The sequence below is a fragment of the Accipiter gentilis genome, chromosome 31, assembly GCF_929443795.1.
Source record: "Accipiter gentilis chromosome 31, bAccGen1.1, whole genome shotgun sequence".
Taxonomy (NCBI): domain Eukaryota; kingdom Metazoa; phylum Chordata; class Aves; order Accipitriformes; family Accipitridae; genus Astur; species Astur gentilis.
Window position 1 is genome coordinate 12,968,520 of NC_064910.1, and position 16,068 is coordinate 12,984,587.

Sequence of the window (16,068 nt, forward strand, 5' to 3'; positions counted from 1 at the left end):
TCACAGAATTTCAAGGAGTATTTATAGAGGTAGACAAGACAATTGTTCTTACAGGAAAGACTCAAGAGGGAAAATATGGCCTCTTGGGAAACTAGTAATTCAGAGTCTGCAAACACAGATGAAATCTATGCAGGGATTCTGATATAAATCTCTGTACACAGCACCAAGGATTGCCTCAAGATGATGTAAAACAGCTATCTGGAAGGAATAGTTACTATAAAGATGTAAAATATATGTGTGTTTGGTCAAAAGTGCATGTATTTTACAATCTGATAAGATGAACCTTACACATACAAATTCTGGTCCTGAAGTGTTTATTTATAGCATTTGTCACAACCTCACTTAGTAGGACAATGCACATATGTAAAATTTGCAGGATCATAACTGCAGGATGTGCATTTCCTAAGACAGCCTGACAAGACACTAGTTTCACCCTTGATTTCCTGACCTCTTCCCTAAGCTTAAAGAGTTCTTTCTGCTTTTGATTTATCACCTTCCAAATCTGCAACATGTTTCAGTCACAAAAATAATTTTGGAATGCATACATCTATTTAAAAAGGAAGTATAAAGGAAACAGATATAATATATTATTAATGGTACTTATCTGTAACATTTTGCCATAAAGGAGAAGTCTGTTTATTTAAAGTGTCCTGTCTTGGAGTAGTAAGTTCCAAAAAATCATGCAGAATTCCTACATGGTTCATTCTGTGATCATGTCTGACAAATAATATTGCATTTAATGCTCTAAAATGTTAAAAGATTCACATGAGTTCTTTAAATAAATACAAAATTAAAAATGGGAAGAGAGGTTGCTTCATCGTTCTTAGTACATAGCTGCATCAGTAATGTTTATTTCCCTCTTCTTACAAGAGCATTCACTAGTACTGTTAATAAGCACTAGAAGTACATGGCTTCACAAAGGGCAAATCCTGCCTGACGGATCTAGTTGCCTTCTGTGATGGAGTGACAGTATCAATGGGCAAGGGAAGAGCTACAGAATTCATCATATAGACTTCTGTAAGGCCTTTTACATGGCTCCCCAGAACATTCTGGTCACTAAATTGGAGAGACATGGGTCTGATGGACCAACTGTTGGATGGATGAGGAACTGGCTGGATGGCTTCATCTAAGGAGTTATAGTCAATGTCTCAATGTCCAAGTGCAAACCAGTAACGAGTGCTGTCCTTCAAGGCTCTGTGCTGGGACCAATAGTATTTAATTTCTTCACCAATGACATAGTGGGATTGAGGGCACCCTCAGTAAGTTTGCAGATGACACCAAGCTGAGGGGTGCGGCTGATTCACTAGAGGGAAGGGATGCCGTCCAGAGGCACCTAGACAGGTTTGAGGAATGGGCCTGTGCAAACCTCATGAGGTTCAACAAGACCAAGTAGAAGGTCCTGCACCTGAGTCAGGGCAATCCCCAGTACCAATACCGGCTGGGGGATGAAGGGATTAAGAGCAGCCCTGCGGAGAAGGACTTGGGGATACTGGTGAACAAAAAATTGGACATGAGCTGGCAATGTGCACTCACAGCCCAAAAAGCCAACTGTATCCTGGGGTGCATCAAAAGAAGCGTGGCCAGCAGGTTGAGGGAGGTGATTCTCCCCCTCTACTCTGCTCTGGTGAGACCCCACCTCCAGTACCGTGTCCAGCTCTGGGGTCCCCAGCACAGGAAAGACATGGAATGATCAGAGGGCTGGAACACCTCTCCCCTGAAGAAAGGCTTAGAGAGTTTGGGGATGTTCAGCCTGGAGAAGAGAAGGCTCTGAGGAGACCTTATTGTGGCCTTTCAGTATATAAAGGGGGCTTATAAGTAAGATGGAGAGAGATATTTTACCAAGGCCTGTAGTGATAAGGCAATGGGCAATGGTTTTAAACTGACAGAGAGTAAGTTTAGGTTGGACATAAGGAAGATGTTTTTTTTGTGATGAGGATGGTGAGGCTCTGGCACAGGTTGCCCAGAGAGGTTGTGGATGTCCCATCCCTGGCAGTGTTCAAGGCCAGGTTGGATGGGGCTTGGAGCAACCTGGGCTAGTGGAAAGTGTCCCTGCCCATGGCAGGGGGGGTGGGCTAGATGATCTTTAAAGATCTTCTTTAAAGAAGATTCCAACCCAAACCATTCTATTATTCTATGGTTCTATGATTCTAAGTACTTATAGCCTTAATTTTCAAACATGCTCCTTAGCTTAAGCGCTCCATTTGATACTTATGTCATCTTAAAAAACACTTCTCAGAGACTGGGAAAGAACCTCAGATGCCCCTCTTGTTTATATGCAGATGGCACATGCCCTGTATCATACTTAGGGAGCTTAGGACAAGTTTCAGAAAAGTAGAAAATGTTCAAATGGAGCAAACAGGGCTGGGTAGAAGACGGGGAAGGGGACAGAAATAAAATATATTAATTCTTGGCACAGTAAGAGTTAAATAGCCTGCATCAGTTATGCCTTTCTGCATTATTTGAGTAAGCTTTTCAATGATAGGACTTTATGCTTATAGATTTGCTGCTTTGGGTCATCTCAGAGATTATCAATGGGAAAAAAAAAAGAAGAAATTATTGTTGTATACTTTCCATATTCATGGGAATACTGTGATGGTTTTATTGGTCATAAATCAATTAATAGTATCAGTTCAAGTAGTACATTAAACAAACAGCACAATTCAGCCACTACCACTCATGCTGAAAAGTATGAAATGATCTCCCAGTTACCTACTCTGACTTTTGCAACATGTGTTTTAAATTTATACATGTAACTGAAAGGAAATGAGCATGTACTCCAGAGCACAAAGTAAAATATTTCTCCAGCTATAGTGGTGCTCTTTATATTTTATTCACAGGTAAAATAGAATTGAGTCATCTAAGAAAAAAACAGACATATGGTCTCTGTTCTGATGTTTGCATAGCAAGAGTAGAGGAGATAACTCCTGAAATTAATTTTTAGAAGTAAGAGTGGTAGCAGAGCAGTGTTGGCTAGTCAGGTCTCATTATTCAGATGCTATCACACTATTTGCTTGCTTGATCACTTTTAAAGCACATACAGAAAGTAAGCTCTGTTGCACAGGGAAGCTCCTTGTCAAGAAAAAGGTTGTCCCCAGTGCTGCTTCTCCTTTTGTAAATTATAGTGGCTTTGTTCTGACTGAATCCAGTGGCAGAGACCATCTGAAAAGAAAAAGAAAAATATTTTGTCCTCCTTCCAAAGTAGGCTCTGGTAAAACTGACAGGAAAGGGAATGAGCGTGGAAGTAGAGGAGCTTGACTGCTCCCTTTTAGTGTGGCATATACCCAGTTCATTCTTCAGCAGCTTAAAATCCAGGACTTTTACTGCAATTTTTCTTGCTAGTCAGTTTTTGCATGGCATAGAGGCCCGAGATATCTTTTATTCTACGGAAGACAGCATTCTTACTGCAGGTTTGGGGTTATAATCTAATCTGTAAAGTGTTTGTCTAAAAAAAGAACATCATGGCTTCTTTTGCTACTGAAAATAGGAAAAATCCTGAACAACCCCCTGGTATTCAATTGTAATCAGAATTGATTTTCTTAATCCCCTGGCTTCATTGCTGCACCTCATCCTGTTATTGGTAACAGAAGCTGTACCAAAAATAATATCCCCTTCATTGTGCCAAACTGATACTGTCCAATGCTTTCAAAAAGCAAGAATATCGCCAAATAAAATAGATTTCTGAGAATGAGCTGGTGTGAAGTCATGAACCACTTTTAAACTCATTTTGCACATTGAACTTATTTAAGTACTGAAAGCTGGTTGAAATACTGCACTAACTTAAGAGATGACAGGAGTAGCTCCTCCCAGTAAACTATAGCGCAGTCAGACTGCAGTCTCTGGCTGATGTGTAAATATTCACTATTTTGGTAGGTGGTCTGTTTCTAATGCTCGTAGCATTTTATTTTATAACGTGGAAACAGTAAAGTTGTTAACTGATTCTTTCCTTCACCTCTTTCTGTGGGTCAGGTTACATTACCTTTTCTATGTGTCAAGGTTTCTTCTTTTCTCCTTCACTGAAATTCAGAGGGCTCTAGGATCATGACTCCCTTCCATACTGGAAAATGTTGTAAGGGGTGCCTAAGCTATTTCAGGTACTCAAAATACCTTTGTGTTAATGTGGTGCTGTGTCCCAGCAAATTACTTTGAGTACGTGCCATGTGGCATAGCTCTGCTCTGTCCGAAGCTGCAGCAGTATCTCTCCTCTGCTGACCAGGTCAACAGATATGGTTTGGTACCGTCTCAACCATCAGTGGGGCACAGTGTAAAATCTTGAATTTGATTATTTCGCAGCCTTTCTGCCTTAAATCATTAAAACTCACTTAGGCCTGTATGGTGAAATTAACAAAAATTAATGATGGATAGAATATTAGGAGCTTTTCAGATTGGCCTCTCCCTTTTCTTCAGATTTTAGTGTCAATTGCTTGGCAGGAAAATCTTTAGATTTTCAAAGATGACGAACAGATCTCTTTACGATTGGATTTATTGTGTGATAACATGTTAAAAGAGTTTGTCTTCTTTCTTCATCTGTATCATGAAAAAAAGGCTTGAAATTGATGAGAGAGAAAAAGCGGAAAGTGGAATGAGAAAAAGAGGGGAGAATCCCATTTGCCTAAGAAATACCAAGTTGTTCTGTGGTCATGAATCAGTGTCTTGAATCTTAGTTAAACTGAAGTTGCTGGCGTAGACCAAGCAGAAGGGGAAACTGAATCTCAGCTGTCCCCTTTGCAGGTGGGTGCTGTCACCTCTGGGCCGCTTGCTGGTCTGGGAAATACATTTTCTCCTTTCTGCTGTTGAGCAGTCATTCCACTCTAGGTGAATTTGGCTCATACAATGCTGCACAAATTGATTCTGACACAACTCTGGTTTTGAAGAAAATTTCCTTTTATTTGTTTTTGTGGCCAACTGTACACACATTTTTCTATCCAGCAACTCCCATGAAAACTATTAATACCACTACAGCAGCCAGCCAGAGTAAAAGTGTCTGTCCGTGTTGCAAGACAGTTATTGAGATGTCAACAGGGATTCAACAAAATGGAGAAAATGATGGAATTGTGGCTGAACTCCAATCTATGGAAAACTAATTACATGTGAAACCATTACAGAAGGCATATGTTTCTGTTCATTTCCTTTGTGTACCAAGTCAGTTTGACTTGATTGTAATATTATGAGAAGGCTTTTATCATCTACAGCACAACTCACTGTAGGGCTGAGATTAGAAAGTGGTCTTATAACAGTTCAGTGAAAGTAATCTGTGTTATTGCTCACTGGAGAATGCTGTCATTTTAAGAAATATGCACAGTTCAGAGGTCACAGTTCCAGGAGGGTGGAATAAAATCAGTCTTAGCCTGATCCCTATTGCCTTTAGCTTAGAAAGAGTTAGGGAGAAGCCTGAAGTAGTCTACCTACCAAAAGCAGGGCAAGTACACATCTAGAATACTTGTAGACCACCCTACTTTTGCCTTTTGTACAAGCATTTACATCTGTGTTCTCCTTTTGGGAGGAACAGATGTGCAGAATAATTAATACAATCCCAAAACAGTAGGAAACACCCCTTGATCTCAATTGGAAACACCAAGTGCCGCAGCAGGATAATATGCAAAAGTGGTGTGTAGAGCAAAGAAAAAGAGCCACCCTTCAGCCACCTTCTGCAGCAAACATTTCCTGCCCCTGAACTTCTTTCAAGAAATAACTTTTCCCTAGTAAGAGTCTCTTGACAAGACGTCCGATCTTGTAAGGCAGGAGAAAGAAAAAAACCTGAGTTAGTAAAAATTAATTAATGGAACTAATATTAATTATCATCAAAACATTCCATCTATTACCAAAACACAATATAAACATGAAATTAAGCAGGAATACTGTGACTATACGATGAAAAAGTAATGACATATCTGTTAAGTTAGATGATTCATTCCACAGATCACCGTCAGTTTCAGCTCTAATTCATTTATTCCAAAAAGCCTAATATAACGTTGATTTTATGCATTCAAAATATCTAGAGGACCCACAAAGGGAGGAAAGGCATGTGAACCTACATTTACATATCGGTGGTTTTGTATCTGCTTATTTAACTGTTATATGCAAGTCAGGTGCACAGGCAGAGTATTTGCCTAGTCGTGGGGTACTTGGTTTCAAGATATGAAATCTTAAAAGCCTAAGCATATGGTAAATTCTTATGTGTATAAAATGGATTATTATATGCAGGCAGTTTTAAGTTTGACAGTTTGTATGGGACATACCTGTAATACTTCATGACTCTTTTAAAAGCAGTTTGCAGTCTTCTTTTGTACTTTTCTTGATTAATTTGCTCATTAACAGATCTCTTCACTTTTACAAGGCCTCCTCACATTGCAACTGCAACTTAACCTACAGAAGTACTTCCCCAAATCTTAAAGAAAGAAAGAAAAAAAAGGCCCTCATTCTGCCACTAATTAATTCACATATGGAATTCCCCAGATGCCAACACCATCTCTTTCATCCCAATAGCATCTGGGGTTAAATGCTTTTGGGCAAAAAAGAGACCTTACCTCAGTATCTTTAAAGAGACTGCTTTTTAATTACAGGGATGATAGACCAGTTCCCTAATTGAGCAAAGTTTCCGGCAGGTATGAGCTCCTAGGATAGCTGTTACAATTACCGCCCTCACAATTTTCCTTTCAGTACTGTTCTTGTAAACAGAGATCTTGATCAGGAACAACGTTGGCCATTAAATGCCTCATCTGGTCACTCACTGACTGGTTAGTCCACAGGGGCAGAAAGTGAATCAACACTGATTCCCCACCTTAGAGGCAAATGAAGGAGAGATTCGGTACCCTTCTGAGATGTGTGTGATGTTTTAGATTCTATGAGTGATGGAACAGTTTTTATATGGCCTCTGCAAGTCACTGAAGTCATGCAAAAATATGGCCTTTCTGTGCAGTGAGGTATACATTAGATTAAAACTTTTATGGCAATGGTCCTACGGTAAAGCAAGTTACTCTTCTATGAAAATGCACAGAAGAGAGGCCTCTGCTGCTAATGGTACATTTACTAGTGTGCTACTTTTTTAATGCACCGATTCTTCTAGTCAGGGATAATTACAAGCTCAGCAATCATCAGCAAACAGTGTATACATCTCATATGAAGAATCTGGGACAAATATTTAAGAACAACTACTGCTGGGGGTTTTTTTTGGGTTTTTTGGGGGGGAGGGGATTGGTTTTTTACACCACTTATGCCATTCATGCCAGTTTCTTATTTGTTTTCTATCTCACGGATGCTTGAGTAATCTGTTTTTAACCAGGTTGCTTGGAATACTGTGCTCATCTGAACCAAATGGCGCAATTAAAGTTGGTCTGGTACATTGTTTCCAAACTGGAAATATTCCTGTTCATGTAAGACAGTGCGCTGTGGTTCTTAAAGTTTCCAAGTGAAAAAGAGTAGAGTGCAAGAGGAATTTCCATGGCAGATGCAGCTCTTCTAAACAGACAGAGACAGGTAAGGAACTTGCATGTAGCCTCTCAGCACCGTGATACAGAATTTATGAGGTATGCACAGCTGCATACACATTAACACTTGAGTCCCACATACATTCTTTTAAAATCAAATCTTATTATCTCTAATTGTTCAAGTGAACTTTAGTGAAGCACACTGTGAAAAGTGTTTACTAGCATTTACTATTTAATTCAATCTGGACTAAAAGTTTAGACAGAAGAAAGGAATAAATACAAATAAAACAAATAAATCTTGCAAAGCATTCCGTTCACATGAGAAAAGATTACCCTACAATTTTAGCTGGAAATGAATAATTCGTTCCAACACTGAGGAGAACCTACTGATTTGTGGTGATCTAATTTGGGAATTTTATTTTCTAAGCCAGATGTTTCCTTTATTACACATCTCTACTTTGTTATGGACAGGGAAGAGCAGATGGGAAGGTGTTGTCCTATCTCCAACACATGTTCAGAATTTAGTCTCTTTTGTTAGTCCAGTGCTTACAATTTTAAAGTCTTCAGATCTATTTTATATTCTACTAGGTCTCTCCTCCTCCTCTTGTCTTCCTTATCCTCCCGCCAAAAGCAAAACCCTTCAAATCCTGACAAGACTACATACACACTCACATTAACAACAAACCCACATACACAAATATTAAGAGATTGTTCCGCTGAAAAATGATCGGAAAAAAAAAAAAAAGAAAAAAGGCTAAATTAGGATCTTAAAGAAGTTGCTGATTGAAATGAGCTAGTATTAACTTAAAGTTAATGCTAGCTGTTTTGGCTTTAAGTATCTAATGACTACAGACATGTGCTAGAGTAGCGTGCCTCCAGCATATTACTTGCTGAGGTCTGGGTTCGTCTCATCCACATGTAGGTACCTAATTGAACCAGTGATGTTTGGAGCTGAATCACCCTTTGCTGTCTCCCTCCCAAGGAGGCAATGAGTGAGGGTAAATTGGCCCGGCCAAGATCTGGTGGGAAGAAACTGCTGTACTGACTGAAAAGGAAGAGTGGTGCTTTGGGGTCTGGCTGGTTGAAGTGAATCTGGTCAGGCAACCCTTTTCAGAAAAGTTTGGAAAGCAAAGGGCTGCTAGCAGTACCTTTCAGCTCTCCTTTCTATTCTCACTATGTTTGTAAATTAGTAAGTCAACAGAGCTGTGCTTATGTAGAGCATGGAAGATAACAGCATGTGGACTTTTACATATGAGCATTTGCACTGGTCAGTGTTTACAAATGCAAAGTCATACCTGAGGAAGAATAAGAGAAGCTTGCTTGAGAGATTTCTTGCTTTTATTTTATAGAAGAAAAGTCTGGCCTCCTGAATTCTGAAAGAAATCAATCAGTTCTTCTGCTCTTGCAGGTTTTAATTCACTTGAAGAGTCAAACAATCCATAACAACTTTAAAAAAATTAGAGAATTAATTTTAAAAATTGTTTATTGATAAAAGTTTCAAAATACTGATAAGGTGTCATTTCAGCATTAGAACAAAAATTTAAAAAATTTCCCCTCATACCTGATTTCCAGTGGATTAAAATGTCTGGCAGAAAGAGGCTGAGACAGAAAGAATTCTTTTTCTTCCCACAAAAATGAAGTTGTGAAAGGGAGATTTAAATTTCACCTTTCAAAAGTTTCATCAAAATTAGGACATTTCTCCTTTCATATAAGTGCATATTATCTTTCAGCTCTTTTCCATAATGAAAAAAGCTGGTGGAATGCTACGTGTCCCTGTTTTTTTGAAGCCAGATACACCACAGTAATAGGCTTAGTCTGGGAGCAACGTGTACAGTGAAGACACGTAATACTGTGCATTAACCTAAACCCTCATCCACATTCCACTGTGCTACTGCCCATATTACCTACTAAGTCTCTTTAAGCACTTCTAAAGACCTTATAGTGAGGTTCTTAGACTGCTCTGTGTAGCAAACATTACAGAACAAGGTTTTAAAGGGCAAGAGATAAAGGAAAGATTGAAGTGCATTTTTCAATACCTTTCTGGTTTTACCCTTACTCTTCTTCACGTGTACCAGAGTTCTGGTGATAGTATTTCTACAATGGATTTGCATCTTCCTCGACCAAATTCAAACACCATTAATCAGGAAATTCAACTTAAATGTCGTTTTGTCCAATGACCTAATAAGAAAAATTAATTAATTTTATTCATAGACTATATAAACCATAGTCATTTTAGTTCTATTTTTGATGCTGTTATTAAAGAAGTGGATTTAATGGGCCAGCAAAGGCGTCCATTATTCTATCCCTGCCTGTTAACGCATCTAAACTGTCATGAGATGATGGGAATGTCTGCACAGCTTTGCGGGCTCCTCATGTAGGTTAAGGATGCCTATCATTCCCTGGGACACTCTTGTTTGTTAAATTGGTTTTTTTGCTGATGGGTAGGAACTAAATGTGGTACTTGCAGTTCAAAACTATCTGAAATTGAAAGCAAGGTACAATTCCTCACAATAGTATAGATTTTCAACCTGAGGACATTAAGGCCATTCAGATCTGGATCTTTTATTTTATTTTTCCACAATCCCAGATGACTGGTTTATATTAAGAAATAATATGAAGATGGCAAAAATGGCTACTTTTCAGGTGAATTTTCTACTTACTTGACCAGCTCTGTGAACTCTAGCAAGGCAGCTATTTGATGTCACTGAAAATGCTCCCCATGCTACTTTTAGGCTGTATATAGCTGCCTTCAATTCTTTTCTCCAACAGAGAAAGAGGAAGAGACTGAGGAAGAACTTGGACAGCTTAAGTCTTCTGCTTTGGGGACTAACTGGCCAGCAAGCTCAGTTCATGGCTTTGAGGTAGGTGCCAAGGGTCAGGTTCTTAGGGGCATCTTGGGACCTAAAATATTTCGCGAAGTGGGTGGACCATAGGCCCTGAGGACAGCATTGCGGTGCTAAGGAAGTGGTGGCACTGAAGAAAGCCAGAGCTCTGATCCTTGGGCTGCTTGCCAATACCCAATGCTGCACAGCAGAGAAGAAGATATCTTGAGTTGTAAAAAATATCATCTTCTGGTTGGGATTTGCATGTCCAGATTTTGTCCAGGTGTCTGTATAGCTGCCCTGTCCTTTCCCACAGACTCACAAGAATGCAAGTGGTGACCACAGCACTGCTTTTTTATTCCACACTTGGAAGGTGAGAATGTGGGAGATCCAGATGTGTACTTCCTTCTCCGTGTGGAGGCACCCTGGCACCAACAAGTAATGTATGAGTAAAAATGATTACTCCCCCCATCTTCTCCTGAACCACTTGTTGTTAGCACGGATTACATAGATGTTCACTGAATAGATGAGCCTGTTATGAGGGCTGTCACCCAATAAGGACAGAGCAACGTTTCTATTCCTTCTCCCCTGAACAAAGCCACAACTAACTCAGGCATATTTTCATTCACAATACTCTGTCTAATCATGCTTATTGAATCTGGTCTCCCCTTTAAGGAGGATGGAGAAATGCATCATTTGTGAATCTTGGTAGAGCTTAGTTCTATTTACTGAGCATGTATGGACATGCCCCACATCAGATACTCAACCCTCCTAAAAACCAGATGACAACACGGCAGCCTGTAGGCCTTAATCATCTCCTAGGCCAGACAATCATTGCAGGGGAATTTTAAGTATCTGCATTTTCAACAGGGTACCCAAGAGTGGTGACTGGACTCTTGTTTTCCCCCAGTTCCTTCTGCAGTTCTGGCCCTACACTATATGTCTCTCCAAAATCACACTATGCAAACACTTTTGCTGCTGTGGTACTGCTTGTTTTTACTAGCTTATTTTAAAAGCATTCCATTTGACTAAATCACTTGCTTTAACTCCCAAACAATGAAAAATTACTAACTTCATTTTTTCACTGGAGGCCAATCTTCGCTTACATCAAGGAGAGTTTTTCCGCTATGTCTACGGGCAGCTTGGTTAATCTTGCTATAAGTGGCAAAACAGTCCTTTTTCCCATCTAATGCTGCATCATTTATCTTCTCCCCTTTCTCTCGCATAAGAGTTCCTTATTCTGGTACAAAGGGGAAGCCAGTTAGAGCTGTGACTTCACATGTTTTCTATCTGTCAACCATTATTTTAGGCATAGGCAGTAATGATTGACACGTATTGTATAGTTCTATAGATTACTTTAAAGGAATTCTAGTTCTGCTTCCACTAGAGCAGCAACTTGGTTACATTTTTAGATTTCTCTTCTTGTAATTATAGCCTTTCTTTGGCTTAGAGATAGAAGAGGGGGATGAATTCACCCACCATAGCTGAAGATCCAGATCCACTTCACTTTGGTTTTTGTATACAGTGAATTTGATGGGTCTGCTCAGTGATTCATTTGCCTGATGTCATGGTTAGGCTAACTGCTATTGTCTTCACCTTGTGCACAGATAGTTTAGGTCCATTAAGAGGTCAGTGGACCACTGATGTTAGCACAGCTGAGAACCAGGCCCAGGAAATTTGTGAAGAAGCTGTAACTATAACACCATCTCCTTAAAAGAATGCAGATGAATAGGGATATGAGTAGGATCCATACGCGTATTTTTACTTTATGTGTGTGGTTTTTGTATGCTGAGATTAACCCTTCCATCTTGGAATACATACGTGTTATTTCTTTTTAAATTAAACTGAAAAGGGATTAAAATTTCTGGCTTGCCATGTAACATATTACCATACAGTGACATATGTAATTCATCACTAAATTAAGAAAACTACTTAGAAATTTTTTTTCAGAGTGATCTGGTTAGTATTTGTGAATTGATAGCATAGAACATTTGCTTTGAAGAATTTTTTGTGTAAAAAAATAATGATCATGCCTCTAGTCTACCACTTAGTATATGGGCTCAAAACTATACTAATGGTCCTGACCAGGGGTCTGCTGTGCGAGTTTTCCTACTGTCGGCTTTACTAGTCTTTGGAACAAATCCATGTGAGTACACATACACAAGGAATGAATTTGGCTCAAGACATATAAACTGTTTAGAAACAAACTGTTGCTTTAAAGAGTTTGTATTATTACTACTAGTACTGCTTACAGGATTTCTACTTATTTCAAAAAGCACAGTTTACACATCTTGGACTCTTCTATACGCATTTATCTTTCACATCTGATCTCTCACATTGCTTACATAATACAATAACTTTGCTGTTTACCTTTTATTCAAAAATAATAACTGAATCCTGAAGATGTGATTTAGACCAAAAGAAGGAGGAAGATGATTAATAATAATTTATTCTTTCCTCCAAAGATAACATTTATGTGAATGTTAAATAAAATGATCAAGTCTGCATTTGCATGTCATGCTTCCTCTGCACGCTGAGCTTTCCTTTTCTTTCGTCTGGTCCAACTCCTGCATCAGGTTTAATGTAGAAACAGAAACACAAGATGACCATGATATTTCTGGCAGTACTTCCAGACCAACTGGAGCAAGAAATGCCTGCACACCACCTTCCTGAAGTCCATTGGTTCTGAAACTTTCAGGGTAGTTTCGCAGATGCAAATGCTTGGTCAAAGTAAATAAGGATGCATCCACGTTTCTCCAGTGTCAGTGTTTTTGTTTTGTGGTATGGTGCCCTATTCAGACTGCAAGTCTTTCCCTTCCCCTTAAGCAAGTACTGCTCTCTTATTGTTGAAAATTATTGACCAAATCTGTCAAATGATCTATAATGATACTGGAGATGTGGAGAAAGTTGCTTTAACAAGTTAAAAGAAGCTCAAGAATATTCTAGATCTCTTACACGAACATTTTGTACATACCTCCTCTCTCTTTTTAGTGCTGGTCACACATAATTTGTCTTTAACAGACTGGCAGGTATGCACTCATTAAATATAAGCATCCTTCAAATATAGCTTCCCCTACTCCACAGTCTGTTATCTCAGACATAGAAATTCTGTGGTTCCCTCACTTTCAATTTCAGGAGAGACAAATTACAGAGCAGGCAAATTTCACAAGTAAATTCTAGGTCTCAGAGGCTATTGCTTGGAAGTGTAACATCCATTAGCCTGATTAATCTATTTCCATTTCTTCCCTTTTGGCAGAGTAATGTAAGTTCTTGAGATGAATAGCTATGACATCTGGTTTGAACTAAAACTTTCTAACCCACCTATTCCCCTAGCAGAGAAGCTGGCAATAACCTTAGGTTATCATCTGTGAACGAACACTGGCATGTCCAATACCCCTGCCACCATATCCGAGCTTCCATGCAGCTCTGTGACTGCATGGAAATGATACTTGTTGAATAGTTTTATTTTTGTAGCACATAAAAACCACCCAGGCAAGGACTGTGTTATGGCAGATGCTGCATACAATATATGATTATGCTTTGAATATGCCCCTAAGGGTCTTCTGTTTAGTATCTGGCCCTTATCCACCCTTAGGTGCTTAGCCAGCCAGAACCAAATACGTAATTCATCTCCTTATTACTAGCCTTCTCTCAAGTATTGGAATTTGCATATATGCTTATTCACTGAGCAAAGATACGTGAGAAATGGAGGGTAAAATGAATTAACTGAAGCATACTGTTGAACACTGAAATAAATTACAAACCTTCGTAACTTCTCCTGGGGAAATGAAATAAAAAAAAATAATAAAGATGTTTTTCAAACGTGATTCTCAGCCTCTTAAAAATAACAAACATCTATGCCTATAACTATGTTTTATATTTTATGTCAATGGTGATATTCTGGATGTACTCAGCTCTGAATATGTCTTGTTTAAAGTAGATATTCTGGAAAAAAAAGGACTAAAAAAAATTAATGAGTTGAAAGACATCTTGAGGAGACAAAGGGAATTTTATTGTTATATGTAATTACAACATTCTGTAAAAATTTGAGAAATATTTACCTTAAATACTTTCTATATTTCTCATCAAGGAGAAGGAACATTGAAAAATAAACTGAAACATGAAGCATAGGGTGTATTTTATAGAGAACTTTAAAATCTACAATCTGAATAACAATTCAAGAAAACTTGAATCTATTTTTTCTATTTACTGTTAATGTTAAACATGTTTTTTTAGAGGGAAAAAATTCCTCTCATCTTGATGCCATCCAGATGTTGATTAAATAAACTCCGATATCTTGTTATTACTTTGATTTTATTTAAGTTTATTTTAATTTAAATGATCATCAGTGATATTGGAGGTATAATCTATGAAATGCAGTAGTGGGCTGCTACCTGTATGAAGTGCAGGAAATGTTTGCATCTTTTCTTGTATGCCTTCCAGAATGTAAACTAGCTTATGGAATATGCAATAATCAATATAGCCAGGAGACTATCTAGGAAAGATATATATGATTCCCTTCCAACATGAATTGCCAAATAAACCTATGAATCTAAGAATCACACCTCTTCTCCTCCTTATAATTGCTTTAGCCAAGCTCAGTGATTTATTTTTATATTTAAACTTGGCAGAAATAAAAAATAAACCCCAAAATGCCTCAAAGGGAGAAACCATTTTAAGATGAACCATTTTAACAGAACACATGGATTAAGGAAGTACATCAAAAAGAGAAAGAAACACAATGTGTTGGATTAGAAGTGGTGAAACAGTGTAAAAAATCTTTTCAAAAGCATTTCAAACTAATTAGTTGCTGGGTGTGGCTTCAGCCTGTGCAGAGAGTTTTATTGTTCAGTAACATTTGTAAATAATCTGAGAAAACTTCTGTTCCTATGAATGTTTTCAGACAGCAGATTCCAGATCCGTAAGTCATGGTTTTGTCTCAAAATGTGTTCCAATAAACAGGGAACCAAAATTCGCTGTGGGTGGAGCAGCTGTAGAGCTTGGCTCTTCCAGTCAGGGAGCAGAACCAAAATCCTGTGGCATGGCACTTGGAGAGCAATTATCAAGGGCCTTACTCAAAGGATGTCTATGTGTACATAATGAAGTTGTAAGTTCAAACAGACCAGCAAAACCAACAATTGCCATTAATTTTGATTACCTAACTTGTTTGTAATAATCATTTGGGTTATTAATAAATTAATGTTAAATGCAGACAAAACTGTTCTTATTTTTCTTTTCTCCTAATGTCCAGTCAGCCCAACCCTGCTAAAAGCATAATGTAATCATTGACTACACTGTCTATCCTGTATACTAAAATCCATATGCCTGCACTTAGAAACCTATCTATTCTGCTTCCCTTTAGAGGCTTTTGAGAACATAATCACAATACAGTTAACAAAAAATAGAAAATTTTAAAAAAATTGTTATTTATACAAAACAGAATGAAAAACAATGCCAATGTATGTATGCAGACATAAATGGATAAAAACATCTAAATTTTACAGAGTTAAATCTAAGCTTAAATATATAAATATATGACTTATAATGCTGATCACTCATTGCCTTTTGTAGCCCTGAAAACTAATAACTATCAAACAAGGTCCTTAAATGGAGATATCACTTGGGAGAGCTAGCACAATGTTAGGAGGATAACCTTCATACTAAAAGCAAACAAAGAACATGAAAGACAAAAAAAAAGAAATCACTATGTCTAGCACTTTGACTTGCAGGTAATTTAATGAACAGGGATTTTAATGTCTCCTTCACCCTCAAGGGTGAAATTCTCTTGCAGTACATAGCGGTACTGGTGGGGGATTAAATGT